The 13,085-nt window shown below is 38.8% G+C and overlaps 1 protein-coding gene across 6 annotated transcripts in view; it reads left to right on the top strand.

Annotated features, from left to right (window-relative positions):
• KCNQ1 (potassium voltage-gated channel subfamily Q member 1) overlaps window positions 1-13,085 on the top strand; it is a 402,777-nt gene that overhangs the window by 41,886 nt on the left and 347,806 nt on the right. The gene's annotated exons all lie outside the window — the stretch shown is intronic.

Genomic DNA, 13,085 nt, shown 5'->3' with positions numbered 1-13,085 from the left:
ACAAGAACAGAAGGTCACACTCTGAGGGAAAGTTTATCTTATTTTAAACAGAAATGCTGTATTTCAGTTCAGGAACTCTTCGGTATATCAGGTAAAGCAGGAGCTGGCTTCAGGAAATTTTCTTAAGAAAGTTAGCCTGAGAATTGAAATAAATTGTTAAGCCTGAGTGTGGAAACAGCAGGTAACTGTTTCTGTTCTTTAGTAATTTTTACTGCAGTGACTCCCAATTTTTCAGCTTACTGCACAGCATCTGTTTCTGACTGAATAGGTGTAGTGTATACAGTGTTGCAGCCCTATTGGAAGAGCTCAAGAGACAGGTGAAGCTCCTTTTCCTTGGCTTTTTTATTGTGCCTTGTTCAAACTCCTTGTCCTATTGGGTATGAATGCCATCACTGTTATTTTTAAACAGGAAGGAGGATGACAACGTTTGGAGGTTGTTAAAGCCACATTGGCTGCGGGCAGTGAAACTACTTTGAAATTAAAAACTACTTTGGGTATAATATTCTCTATGGAGGGCTGTGGACACCCTGAGCCAGCATGTGATAGATCTCTGTTGCACAAGGATCTGTCCACGTGTGTCTCTGAGAGAAATCTGTACTTCTTAATCAGGATGTTGTGGAAGGCCTGCATGACCTTTGAGCAATTTGCATATGTTAAAGTAGGTAATAAGGTCAGGGAGGGTGGTGATGTCTCTTTATTGTGTGCATGCACAAATATATGTGAATATTTATGCACAATTTTTTATATTTATACACTACACATACATGTTTATTACAACAGCTGGAGGTAAAGACACTTTATAGTTAAAATCCTAAGACAAAAGACTTTGATAAAAAACAGTTTTCATGATCTAATTATTGTAGTATGATTTTAAATTCTAAGTATTATTTTAAGTTAATTCAGGATTGCATGCTTATATTCCACATTTAAGGATTCTGGAGTCTGTAGGTAGTCAGGTAAGTGGTGCCAACATAATTTTAGTGGAGGGAAAACATCTGAATATATTTAATTGTGAGATGACTGTGTGCAGCTGCTGAGATAATTGTGGGCTCCATTCTCTTTAGTGTTATGACAATGCCATTGGATGACAAAACAGCTAATGGCCATAATGATAAAGTGTCTAATAGTTGTGGTTAAACAACGTAAACCACTTTTAGGAATAGGAGGTTTTTGTTGTTGGTGGTGTTTTTTGTTGTTTGGTTTTTTTTTTTTTACCCTCTAAGAAGGTGTTTAGGCAGACATCTTTCAGGTGTCTCAAATTATGTATAAAAGAGACAGTAAATTTCATTCAGTATCTTAACACTGGGCCTAGGAAAATCCTAGAAAAATTGCTGCTAGGTCTCTAGCTAAGAGTCTAGCCTGAATTTTAACTTCTTCACTCCCCAGATATTAGCAGCGCAAGAATTAAGGTTTTGTAGTTCTACTTTAGGAGAGAGATTGTACAGGAAGTCATAGCCTGTCTCTCCCACCGGTACACACTTATGTATGGTGTAAGTATTAGCCCCAGCATTTCCCCTCTTTCCAGAAGAGCTGTTGTGATGCAATGGTGAATGACAGTGGCAGTAAATATTCTCAAGCCTCCTACTAAGCATTGTGCAAATTCCTTCTCTTAGGACTCTGAAGAGACAGAAGAGGGTACTAACACCCTTATGTTTCTTGCAAGGCAATCTACAAGTACTCTGTGTGTGTTTTTAGGCAGCCCCACTCTGATTTCCACCAGCAGAGGGAATTGAGTCTCTATTGCTCTTAGCCATCCCAACTTCTCCTTATTTCTGTGCTAGATAAGCCTGCACTTTTTTGCCTGTTAATTATTTTAGGTTTCTGATCTTTGGTCCATACCTCTCCAACTGTTTTGTTTCTGAGCTCCCAAAGCAACTTCATAGGATCCTTACTTTCTGCTGCACCAAAGAATACTGTCTTTGAGTCCAGCCCCTGCTAGCCAGACGCTGAGTACTGGTAGATAAATAGTTGTTAAAAAGCAGAAGTTCGTTATGAAAATGAACTGACAAGCCAGACAGTTTGTCTGATTCAGAGAAGCTGCTGTATCTTAGCTTCTACTCTGGAGGAGGCATGGGACCTGATTTTTGTCTGTGGTTTGCTAGCTTTTTGGAAGGAGTTGGTTACAGGTGACCAGCTGCAGAGCTAAAAAGACTCAGAGTTGTTAAGACACCGTCTCATGCACTTCTCTCCCACTGGAGGAAGTAACTTGATTCTTTTATTGTCAATATACAAACAAACATTCATAGAGATTTAAGCTGGGTTTTACCTTGTCACGAGCAAAGACCTTGATGGCTCTCTCCTGCCAAAATGAGCTAGTATCGTTTGCCTGTTGCCTGCTTATGACTCCCTCTGCTGGCTACCTCGTGCTTTATTCCGGGGGCTTTCAGCTGCCTGGGAGGTCGCAATCGCTGTTTTAGATGCTGAGGGGAAGGAAAGGGAACAGGAGTGGTGCTAAATCAGGGTATAAAGACTAAAGCCGAGTAGAGGGTCCTGACCAAGATCTAGTCCAAAGATGGGAGCAACAAGCACTACTGGCTTCTTCATATTCTATCCCACTGTTCTAGGTTTTGTGGAGTGTGTGGCTATGTTCTTAATTATACTCTGAAATGATTAAATTTAGGAACAACTCTTGGTATAATCAGTGTTACTTATTCTGGACCTGTATCTCTGGCTGGTTATTGAAACACTCTTTATCGAGCGATAAGAGCTACATCTACTGATTGTCTGTCACACTCTTTTCCTGCTCGGGAATCTTAGCCAGTGGTATCTTGAATACTAATAGCTAATAACTGATATTTAGAACTGATTTTCCTTAGTTTTGTATTATAATGCTTAGAAAAGGGGATTTGAATACCTAGCTTTAATCCACAGATTCTACACTGTTATCTTTGTTTCATATTGTTTAGATTGCTGTGTGTTTTGGTCTGCTGCAAAGCTCCTTGTGGATCATTTGATCTAAAGGATGGAATCTGGTTAACTTGTACAGCAATATAAAAATTTATATGCTTTCACTCTTGTTGATGTTTTTAATCTTCCAGGATAATTGTATGTCACAGTTGCTGATTAAATCAATTGAACTCTGTGTAGGTCTTTTCTGACATTTGTCTTATTTGCTCAGACCCAGAACAGAAACATCTCAAGTGAGTAGAATAAGAAATGAATTGTACCTCATTATATTAGATATTTATAGGCTGTGAGAATAGTCTCTGTGGTGAGAAGGAATGAGGAATTGGTTATTAATTCACCACTCAAAAAACAGTGTTGTATTAAACTTCATTATATGAAGTATATAGTATATGTACAACTAATTCTACCAGTGCAAGTGAATTATGCTAGATAGCTGAAGATTTACATGTGTGGCTTCTGCAAACACAACTGGTGGTTGCTTAGAAACTTGTATTTTTCAGGCAAGAGATCGCCCTGTGATATGACTGCATGTATGGTAATGTACTGTGAGAGCCACCAAACCCCCCCTTGGCTGTCAGAGGTGAGGAAATGACTGAGTGCCACTGTTCTCAACGACCTTCGGAGCTAGGGCATCTTATCACACTTATCATGGTAGTGCACCTTGGCATAGTGGCTTTGAGAGGTGAAATGTTCTGTGGCCTTAACAAGTCAAGTTTTAAGGCTATGTGAAGAGAGGTGGAGGCACAAAAGAAGTTGAATTTTTAACTCATAGTGGTCTGCTGAAATCCTGAGGTTCTGTCCCAGTGTGGAAAATGGCTGTAAAGAATAAGTGAAGTCTTTAGACATTAAAAAAAAAAAAATTAGATTTAATTGCATGAGGGAGGAGCTTCTTATCACCCCCTTTAACAAGTTTAAACTAAAACATCTTAAAATGTGCCTGAAGAAACTTAAGTTATGAGCTTTCTGGTGATTTCTCTTGTTCTCAGTATGGCAAATAATGATTTCTGGCAGCATACACTGCATGTTGTTCTTTGAAGTCTTGGTCATTACTGGAAGGAACAATTTGGAAACTGATGGAGCCTTGGTCTGTTCCGATATGGCAGCCTTCCTTTGTTGCCATGCAGGATAATCAGCCTCTATCTTATCTTTGCATGCGTGTACCTGGTTCAATTTACTTTGCCTTTGTATACGTTTGGTTTAATCAGCAATGATTGTCATTAAGTTTGTTTGAACCCCAAGATGTTTACATAAGTGGAGTGGCTAGTGTTTCAGATTTGGGAGACTGGTCTCCAGAAGCAGGCAAACCCTCAGAAGTGTGGCTTTGTGTGTACACATGCAAAGAGGCAGATAGAATATTCTAGTTGCTTGTGTATCAGGACTTAGAGTAATCAATTATTAAAGGCAACGTGGTGTTTACATAATGCTGTTTACATGGAATAGTACGAGGAAGATGCATAACTCAAATTTAAGATCCCATTTTTGTCATGTTTTCAAATGTACTGCAAATATCCTTCCAAACCTGCTGGTATGTACTTGGTGTATAAACTGTTGAGGAAGGAAAAAGATCCGTAAAATAATTACTGTGTGCTTGTGCTCACACGTGACAAAGTATTCTTTCAGTCTGAGTAAACTGAGTGGAAAAAAAAAAGAAAAAAAAAAAGAGGTAAAACATACAGAGTACTAAATTTTGGATACAAACATTGGGGTGTTGAGAGATCTTTGTGGCTTGGAGCTAGACTTTTGGATTATCACTTCTGTTTTAAAAAGGATATTTAAATCTTCCAAAATAAGCATGGCTTTTCTAAGTGGAAGAAAAGAAAAATAATTTGATACAGTCATATTCTTTCTGCTGTAGTCACTTGCAGGATGATCCAGGTTTATCTTTGGCCTGTCAAAACAGAGGGAGTTCAGTTGAGGTTGAATTGGCCCCCTTATTTTGGCATGTTTGAGAGAGAGATTTTGCTGCTTGTCATGCAGGGGCTGATATAAACAAATGTTTGTTTTATTTCTATATGACTTTTGTCTCTGAGCTCCTATTGCTTGCAACCAGCATTTAGTGAGTTTTTTTGTATTATTGTATTCTGGTATTCTCATCTGTTCGTGCTAGATACAATTGCAATACCAGGAATCTGCCACTTTGTCACTTCACATGTTCAAGAGCATGGTGTGTTACATCTGTGCAGTGCTGTATATAAAATTTATATAGATCTTTGAGGTTGCACACATGCTCAAGAACTACAATTGGGAAAAATTAAGTGGAAATAAGATGATATTTGTAGCTTCCCTCCCGCCCCCTGGTCCTACTCCACAGCCTAGCGTTTTGATTTGCAGCAAAGTGGACATCTTTGCAACCTAGCACTGTGTATGGATTACTGGTTTTGGTAAGAACTTTATCTGAGATAAAAACTGATTAGAAAGCAAATTTTACGTATGCCCAGGGAGGAGGGAAGACCTTTTGCCTGTCCCATTATTGTAGCTAGTTGTACATGTAAGAGAGTGTGCTAATGTTTAGAAGTTGCTGTTGCAGGGTCAGCCCTGTTTGCTGATCAGCCAGACATAGGAGTTTTGAGTCTTGTCAAATTTGGGATGCAGGTAAGATGGAGAAGTGATTTAAAGGTTTTGCTGCTTCATCCTTCCCTGCTGCATGCCACAGTGCAGCCCTTAAGCTACAATATTGCATGAAGGTGCGTATCTGGGACTTGTGTGATTGAGGTAGTATTTGGGTTGGCTAGTATACAGCTTTTCACTCTTGCCTTGTGCCACGTTTCCCTACCTGTAACTTGACAGAAGTGTCATTTTTGTTGAGGACTGTCTGGCTGTTCTGTGCATGAGACCTATTTAAATCTGTGCCAAGATTTCAGGAGTGACAGCATAGTTACAGCTCAGGAGGAGTACCCATTTCTCTCTCCAAGTGTAGGCAGTAGGTAATGCCTGGAAGTCACTTTGACTAAACAGTCATCTTTACGTCATTCATCCCATTAAATGATTGCTGCATGACAATGATTGTGGAAACGTGTTTTTATTGTTGAAAGGGAAGGAAGGTGTAAAGCTGGGTATCTTCTAATTAAAATGCCTTTTGAAGGCACACAACATCTCTAGCAGTAATTCCAAAAATTGATTTCTGTTCTGAAATTCATAGCACTATATGGTTGGATACTTGGAAAAAAACTTGACTGTCATCTTGACCTAAGGTCTGCAGGCAGGCACAAAAGCTCCATAAAGGGAGGAAATTCTGTGGGGGCAAAGAGACTTTGTGATTATACTGATGTTTAGGTTTCCAAATGACTGATGGAAGTAGAAGGCTGTAAACTTCTGGACATTAATGCTTAGTGAAGACGGGTTGTGTGCAGTGGAGAAACAACTCAATGGAATGCACACGTAAAAGTTACAAATGTATTAAATTTGGGCAGCTTTTCCTGAGGGTAGGCCTTTTCTCTTTTCCTATCATTCTTCCAGTATAACATTTCTAGTCCTTCTCTGGTGTTTGCTTTCCTCCAGGAAAAGAATTATTCCACCTTTAAAAGTTGCACATGAATGAACCTAAGAAAACCAGTAAGTGCAGTATTCACGTCTCTGTGTGTCTGTCAAATGGTTGGTTGGGCAATTCTGGCACACTTCCTTGCCCTGGCTCTTCAAGTGCCAGGGTAAAAACATGCAAGGCTGTGTAGATAGGCCTCTTTCAAAACTTTAATTGCTGCTGAATCAAGGCTAGAGTTGAGATTCAATTGCAGTGAATTAATTAGGCTCCAAATGCCTGAGCGCTGGACGTATTACAAATAATGATGCTAACATATGCTGTAGGGAACTGTGCACAGGCACAGTGCTTTGCTGACTTTAAGCTTGGCAGTACCTCATTAATTTTGTGTGTTAATAGTTTAATGTGCATTAGTTGCTGAACACAAAAGCTGTGAACACTTGCTCATTCAATTCCAGATGGAAAATAGTGTCTTGTTGGGGGCAAGGTGTTTTATGTCTGCCACCAGGAGGTCCAGACAAATTTCAAATGTGTTGGAAAGTTGCCAGTTACAAATAAACTTGATGGGTAGGCTGAGTTACAGAAGATGAATGTGCAGATCAGTGAGTTTTTAGGTAAGGTACTTGGTCTCCTCATACAGTCATGCATTCTGGCATAATGGCCTATGAGAACCATTGTAACGCCAGTAATGATAATGGGAGAGCACATGTATTTGCAAGCTTCTACTATGATAGTAGCTACTGTATTTTACCTCCTACAAGAAAGATATATGTGTGTTTGTGTACATATTTTTTTTTTTTTAATAACAGAGGAAGTGTTAAATGCTTTAGTAGTCAAACTTAATGTTATTTTAAATCTTTAGCGTGTTTTTTTTTTTTTTTTTTTCTTTTCAAATAAATAGGAAGTTCTAAAGCTGCTCTAAATCAAGTAATTTTCTTTGGCCATCAGTTAGTGCACATCTAGAGGACTAGATAGGTGCTTGGTATGAACTTTTCCCTTGTCTGGCATGATCAGTTTTTGAAGATACATGGATTTTCATCTTCTATTTTCCCCTACTTAATGGTACAGAATAGTAAAGTAACAGCTGTTTTCTATGTTCAGAGAGCTGTAAGAAATTGCACAGACTGCAAAGCACGTTATAGTGTGCAGGTATCGTGTACGTGCTTAAAAAAAACAATCCGTGCCCGCCCCCTCCCCCCCCCCCCCCCCCCCCCGGAAGAAAAAAAGGTGAACAAAAAAAAAGGTGAACAAAAAAAAAAGCCAAGAATAACCATGAAAAAACCTATAAACCCCCAAAGGCCTGTCCCACACTTCTTAAATGGCAGTTTCCTCCCATAACACCCTCACTTTACAACAGAAAACTTGGAACCTGGAAAAATTACAGTAAAAACTAGGCAAGCATAGGGGAAGTCAGTAATTTCTTACAGCTTAGGAAAACCATTATGGCAAAAGCAAGTTTTTATTTTGAACTGCTTTAGTGTCAGAACTGAAAGTGGTGTAATTAACACATTTTCTCAAAACTAGCTGAATTCTCTTTTGAGTTTAAAAAAAGAATGTGTCTTTGTGTGGGAGGTCATACAGGGAATGCATCAAGCACTTAAACTGCAGCCTTGGAATTTTATCATTTTTATCATTTTGAAACCTATAAACTGCTGAAAATAAGAAACTATACCGCAGCTTGTTAGATGACCTTTATGTATCTTTAGCATTGTGCCTAGAGAAGGTCTGTATAGTTTTTCTCATATATTCTTCAGAATCAACATGATGTTTTAGTATTTTATGAAGAATATTAACTAAAGCCAAAATAAATCCAGGACAGGATTTCTGCATCCTTTAAAGTTTCTTCTGCTTCTGCTATTAGGACAATTAAAATTACTTGCCAGATGAACGTTTGCTTTGTCCGTATGGCTGTTGTCTCTTTCCTGTAGTAAATATGTTAAGTTACATAACATATTTACCCAGATATTTCACCTTATCACCAACAGTTTTGTTATAGATTTCTAAAAATAAATGGTATGTCTTTCCTTACTTGCGTGTGTTCTAGGCTGGGCAAGAGCACAGACTCGTCCCCTCTGTTTAGATCATAGAGTGGTCACGCTTGCAATAGGCTGCTCACTGCCAGGCAGCAGTCTTCAACTGGCACAGGAAGATTTCCCCTAGGTTGGATATGTGTATCTCTAGTGGTCAGAAGTCACTAGTTCCCTCTGCAAATGTACTTCCTCAAGTCTTGGGGGTATAATTAACTTTTTTCATTTTTTAATGGTATTTTTTCATTGCAGTGTTAATATTACATAATTTTATACAGGTTTGATAGGGAAGAAAATTGGCTTACAGTTTGAGAACAGAGTATAAATCATCATGTTACTTCCCTGGAGTCTCTCCAGGCACTAGGTTTAATAGCAGAGTTCATGGTACTGCTTGCAAAGATTACAGAACCCTTGCTCATCCCTAGTCCAACAAGGGCTGCAGCCTTTGTAGTGAAAGTATCTTCCTTCTGCAAAGTAAGGAATTACCTTCAAAGAATGTTTGTTCCTGCAGCAGCTATACCCTTCCCAGAAAACTGCATTGTCTGATGGGCTGGAATTGGCTAGACTCTTTCAAAATATAACCCTTGAGGGCACCACAGTCCCACTAAGAGCTGAAGGAGAACAGATGTGGGAAATAGGTGCTGCTGCTAATTTCATTTTTACACCCTTCAAGTGCCTCTGTCCAATTATCTGTACAAGGCAAAGGAGATAGGGGACAGAGACAAGAGAAAAGATCTTTCACCCTATAGCTTCAAAAAAAGACCGCCCTGTGCTGATCATGTTAAGAATCAGTGGTGTTCATATTCTATAGCATGAAGGTTTTATCAGTCCTTTAAAAACTTTGGCAGCTAGTTTATAATTATTTTTTCCCACAGTGTTATTCCTGAGTACATCTAGTTGAGGTTATTTGATTTGTTTGGTTCTCACTCCTGTCTTAGAAGACACTGAAATACAGTCAAACCTGACAATGAGTAAATAAATAGATGTGTACTGCTATATCTGTAGTGTGAGTAAACTTGTATGCTGTTATCTTATCTGTGACCCAGAAAGTATTGATAATGAACTATCTCAGCACTTCACACAAAATAAACCTGCTTACTTGATGTTTTCTATGTCAGCAGGTCACTCAGCATCCAAGCACTAAACAGTTTGAGCTCCCAGTTTCAACAGTATGTAAAGCATGACAGGCACAGACATCTGGCTCTTCAACAATTATGTTAGTTGTATGCCTTCATAGTTCTGTTCATTCAAGACACCTTTTCGTAGCTTTTATTTACTATAATGACATGGTCTAATTTGGACAACTATGTATTTGAACCATAAAAATGAGAAAAATGCTATAAGAATGGGGGAGAAAACAAGGCTTTCAGATTCTGCAGGTTTTGCAGCAATACAAGGTTGTAGCTGTACTCTGTTAATGCTTGCTGGTTTTGAGCATGTGAATTGCTTGTTGCACTCTGTCAAACAATGAGGTTATTTCTTGATGACTTTGTGGCAGGGTTTCTTTTGTGTGGCTTTAATATAAAACATTATACATCAAGTTTCACTCTCTTGCCTACTTTCCCACAAGAATTTGTTTGCACTGCATTCTGTGTTTGATAAGGAGTTGGAAGAAAAGATAAATCTTTCATCAGATATACTTGTGTCTTGAGTAGAGGTAACACCACATGGGTTCACTTGACAAATATGACAAAGTGGCAGTGTTACACAGCTTATGGTGGGATGCTTGTGTATCTACAGTGGTTGGATTGTATGTGTAATTTCTGTTTCTAAAAGCTCTGATTACTGCTTAGTAACCTCTTTTCTGTGTATTTTTTTTTTTGGGGGGGGGGACAATCCGCAAATGTATGTTCTATTTTCTTTTCCTGATTTAAAGAAAAAATATAAAAATTAAGAGCATTAATTTGATTTTAACTTTGTCATTCTCCTTCCCCATGCTGAAGCTTTATTTTTTTTTTTAAACTAGTGCTTGCCTAATTTGTATTGATAGTTTTACCGATAAAAGCCTAAGGAGACAAAGGCAAAAATGTCATCCAGATATTTAATAAAAACAGACTTCCTGTTGCTGCCACTGAATAGAGAAATAATAATGGATTTTTTGTTCTAGCTCTTTGTCAGGTAAATCTCTGATGTGCAATTAAGCTACATGATGTTCCAGACTGTGTGCTAATATGTGCACCTAGGTGTGCATATATATATGTGCACAACTCTTGAGTGTTACCAAGCTGTTTGCAAAAGTCATTGTAATGGAGATTGAGGCCATCATTGTGTCCTTTTTTACAAATAGGAACCCAAAGCATGAGATTAAACTCAAGTTTTGCCCTTAGCTGATCTTATGTTTTAGAAGAATTGATTAGTCATGCCTCCTGTTTGTTTAAATCATAGTCATAGATCAATTATATGTCCTCTATTAAAAGGGATGTTTTTATGAGCCCCTCATGTTTCAATTGCCACCTGTTTAGAGGAAGAAAAAAAAAATCAATACAGCTTCATTTAAAATTGTTTACTTAATGATCCAAAACTCAGTAATAGGGAGCTTGATCCAATCCATCAATTGCCACTAGCTGTGAGTGTACTGGTTGCACCTGGCTTCAGGATGAATGCAGTTTCAGAAGGAAAGGAGAAAAGCAGTCTTGCAGTGTTAGGAAAATAACAGTCATGTGTATCTTTGGTTTCACCTGCCCCCATAACAAATGCAATCTGATGATGCTTCTTGCTAAAATTAAGTGCTCTGTGTGTTCATTAGAACTGTGGTCTCCTGAACACCACATCTATTTGTTAAGCAGACTTCATTGTCATTGTCCCTTTTATATGGTGCTTCTTCTTGCCTCCTCCCACCCCTCCCAAATATTCAAGCCATATGGTACGTAGAAGATACTTTGTCTTCTGAATTTTAGCGACCAGTGGCTGTGGAATACCACAACCACAGGAAAATTGTAAGTTTAGGACAGGAACTGAAGGCAGAAATTAAATCAACTGGAGTAAAGTGCCTCATAGGCAGCAAATGATTAACCAGAGTAAAATTTGGATCTCATATGATCACTGAGATTAGCCTTTACCTTACCTTTTACCTTGTGAAAAAAAAACTGGTATTACAGGGCATGTTTTCTTTTAAAAGGTATTTAGTAATTGAGCTCTCCTTTGAATAAGTGGATTTCCTCTATAGTTAAGAGAGGCCATGGTGGTCGAAAGTTTCTTCACTTTTCCATCTTTTATGTATCTTATGAGAAATACAGGAAAGAATAAAGTTGGCTGCTTTTTTTTTTTTTTTTTTTCAGGATACTATTTTGATTCAAGGAAGACAAATAGCCATGGGAAAGTCAGACAATGTATGCTTTCATTCTCAATGTGTAAACATGACTGCTTTGTATTAATGAGCTGAAATGATTGAACATGTGAAATGAAATAGAGAAAAATAGCATAGACACTAAGGAAGAAGGACTGCCTGTAAATTTACTTCTTCCTTACAACTCTTCTGAGTCAGCTTTATTAGCTGCTTTCATATCACTTTGTTTACAGAAGAAGAGAGGAAGAGACTAGCTGTAACACCCCATGGACCTGAATGAAACAATGAGATTTACTGGTTGTAGCTTTCTCTCCACTTTGTATCTCCAAGAAATTTGATACTAGTCCAGATAGTGTTAAAAGTTGTCTCCACTGCTCTCCTAGACCTAAAAGTCAATTGTAATTGAGCTGTGACTGCTAGATCAGGCTGGATAAAGCTGTGTTAAGCATGAGGGTACAGGGAACATATATGCAAACTCTGTACTTGTGCCAACTGGCAGCGCATGAGTTGGTTCTGGCCCAAAAGCTAGCTGCACAGTGTAGGGTTGTGCCTGCGCTAGCAAAGTGTCTGAGCAGGGCTTGTTAGCGGAGGTAGGCGCTAGCAGTTCTAGCTGGTGTTGAGACCAAAGTTGGTACTGAGCCTGACAGAGGTAGTCACTACACCTAACTGGGTAGGCACCGCCATTATGTATTATAATCTTCTAGGGCAGGGATCTTAATGCCTTGTAGGTGTTTACAGCGTCTACTGCTGCGGTAATATTCATGGCTCTGAGGTAAAGTGATAATACAAAGAGGTAACCAGTCTGTACTTCTGAGTTTACCCTGCTCTAATATTGCGCTATATACAATATATATACTTTGCTTTCAGTACCCCAGGATATCTGTTAATGCAATAGCATCACAGACTGACTGACAACTGTATTATAGATAAGGTTCGATTCTTCTTCCTCCCTGACCCACAAGTTAAAGTGAAGTTGTAGGCTGTTTGTTCTAACTGTTGTGAATAACAATCGACTGCTCTCTCCCCTGGCATCCAAATCTAAAGCTGTTATCACCACTGCTGTAGCTCTGTGAAATCACAGTGGTGTTTAATTTAAGGGGAAATTGACACCTCTCTGACAAGTGCTGGAATGTTCCAGTCTGTCCTTGGGGTGCTGTTGGCATCTTTCACAGCAATAAACCCCCAGTCAACAGTCCTGATCATGGGCAAACACCAGCCAAGTGCACAAAAGTGCTTATCTCCTGTTAGGCCAGGCATTCATAAAAAGCAAAGTCATAAAAACCTTCAGTGGCTGGCAATTCCAGAGCTTACTGTTAGACTTGAAAAGTCCCGAAAAACACAGGCTTCTTATCAGTTTTAATTGCTGGGCAGTGGAGAGTTGCCATTTGTT

The sequence above is a fragment of the Pezoporus flaviventris genome, unplaced genomic scaffold (assembly GCF_033815535.1).
Source record: "Pezoporus flaviventris isolate CSIRO_AGI_PZ_B2104156 unplaced genomic scaffold, CSIRO_AGI_Pfla_v1 ptg000036l, whole genome shotgun sequence".
NCBI classification, from domain to species: domain Eukaryota; kingdom Metazoa; phylum Chordata; class Aves; order Psittaciformes; family Psittacidae; genus Pezoporus; species Pezoporus flaviventris.
This window is presented reverse-complemented; position numbering and strand designations above follow the sequence as displayed.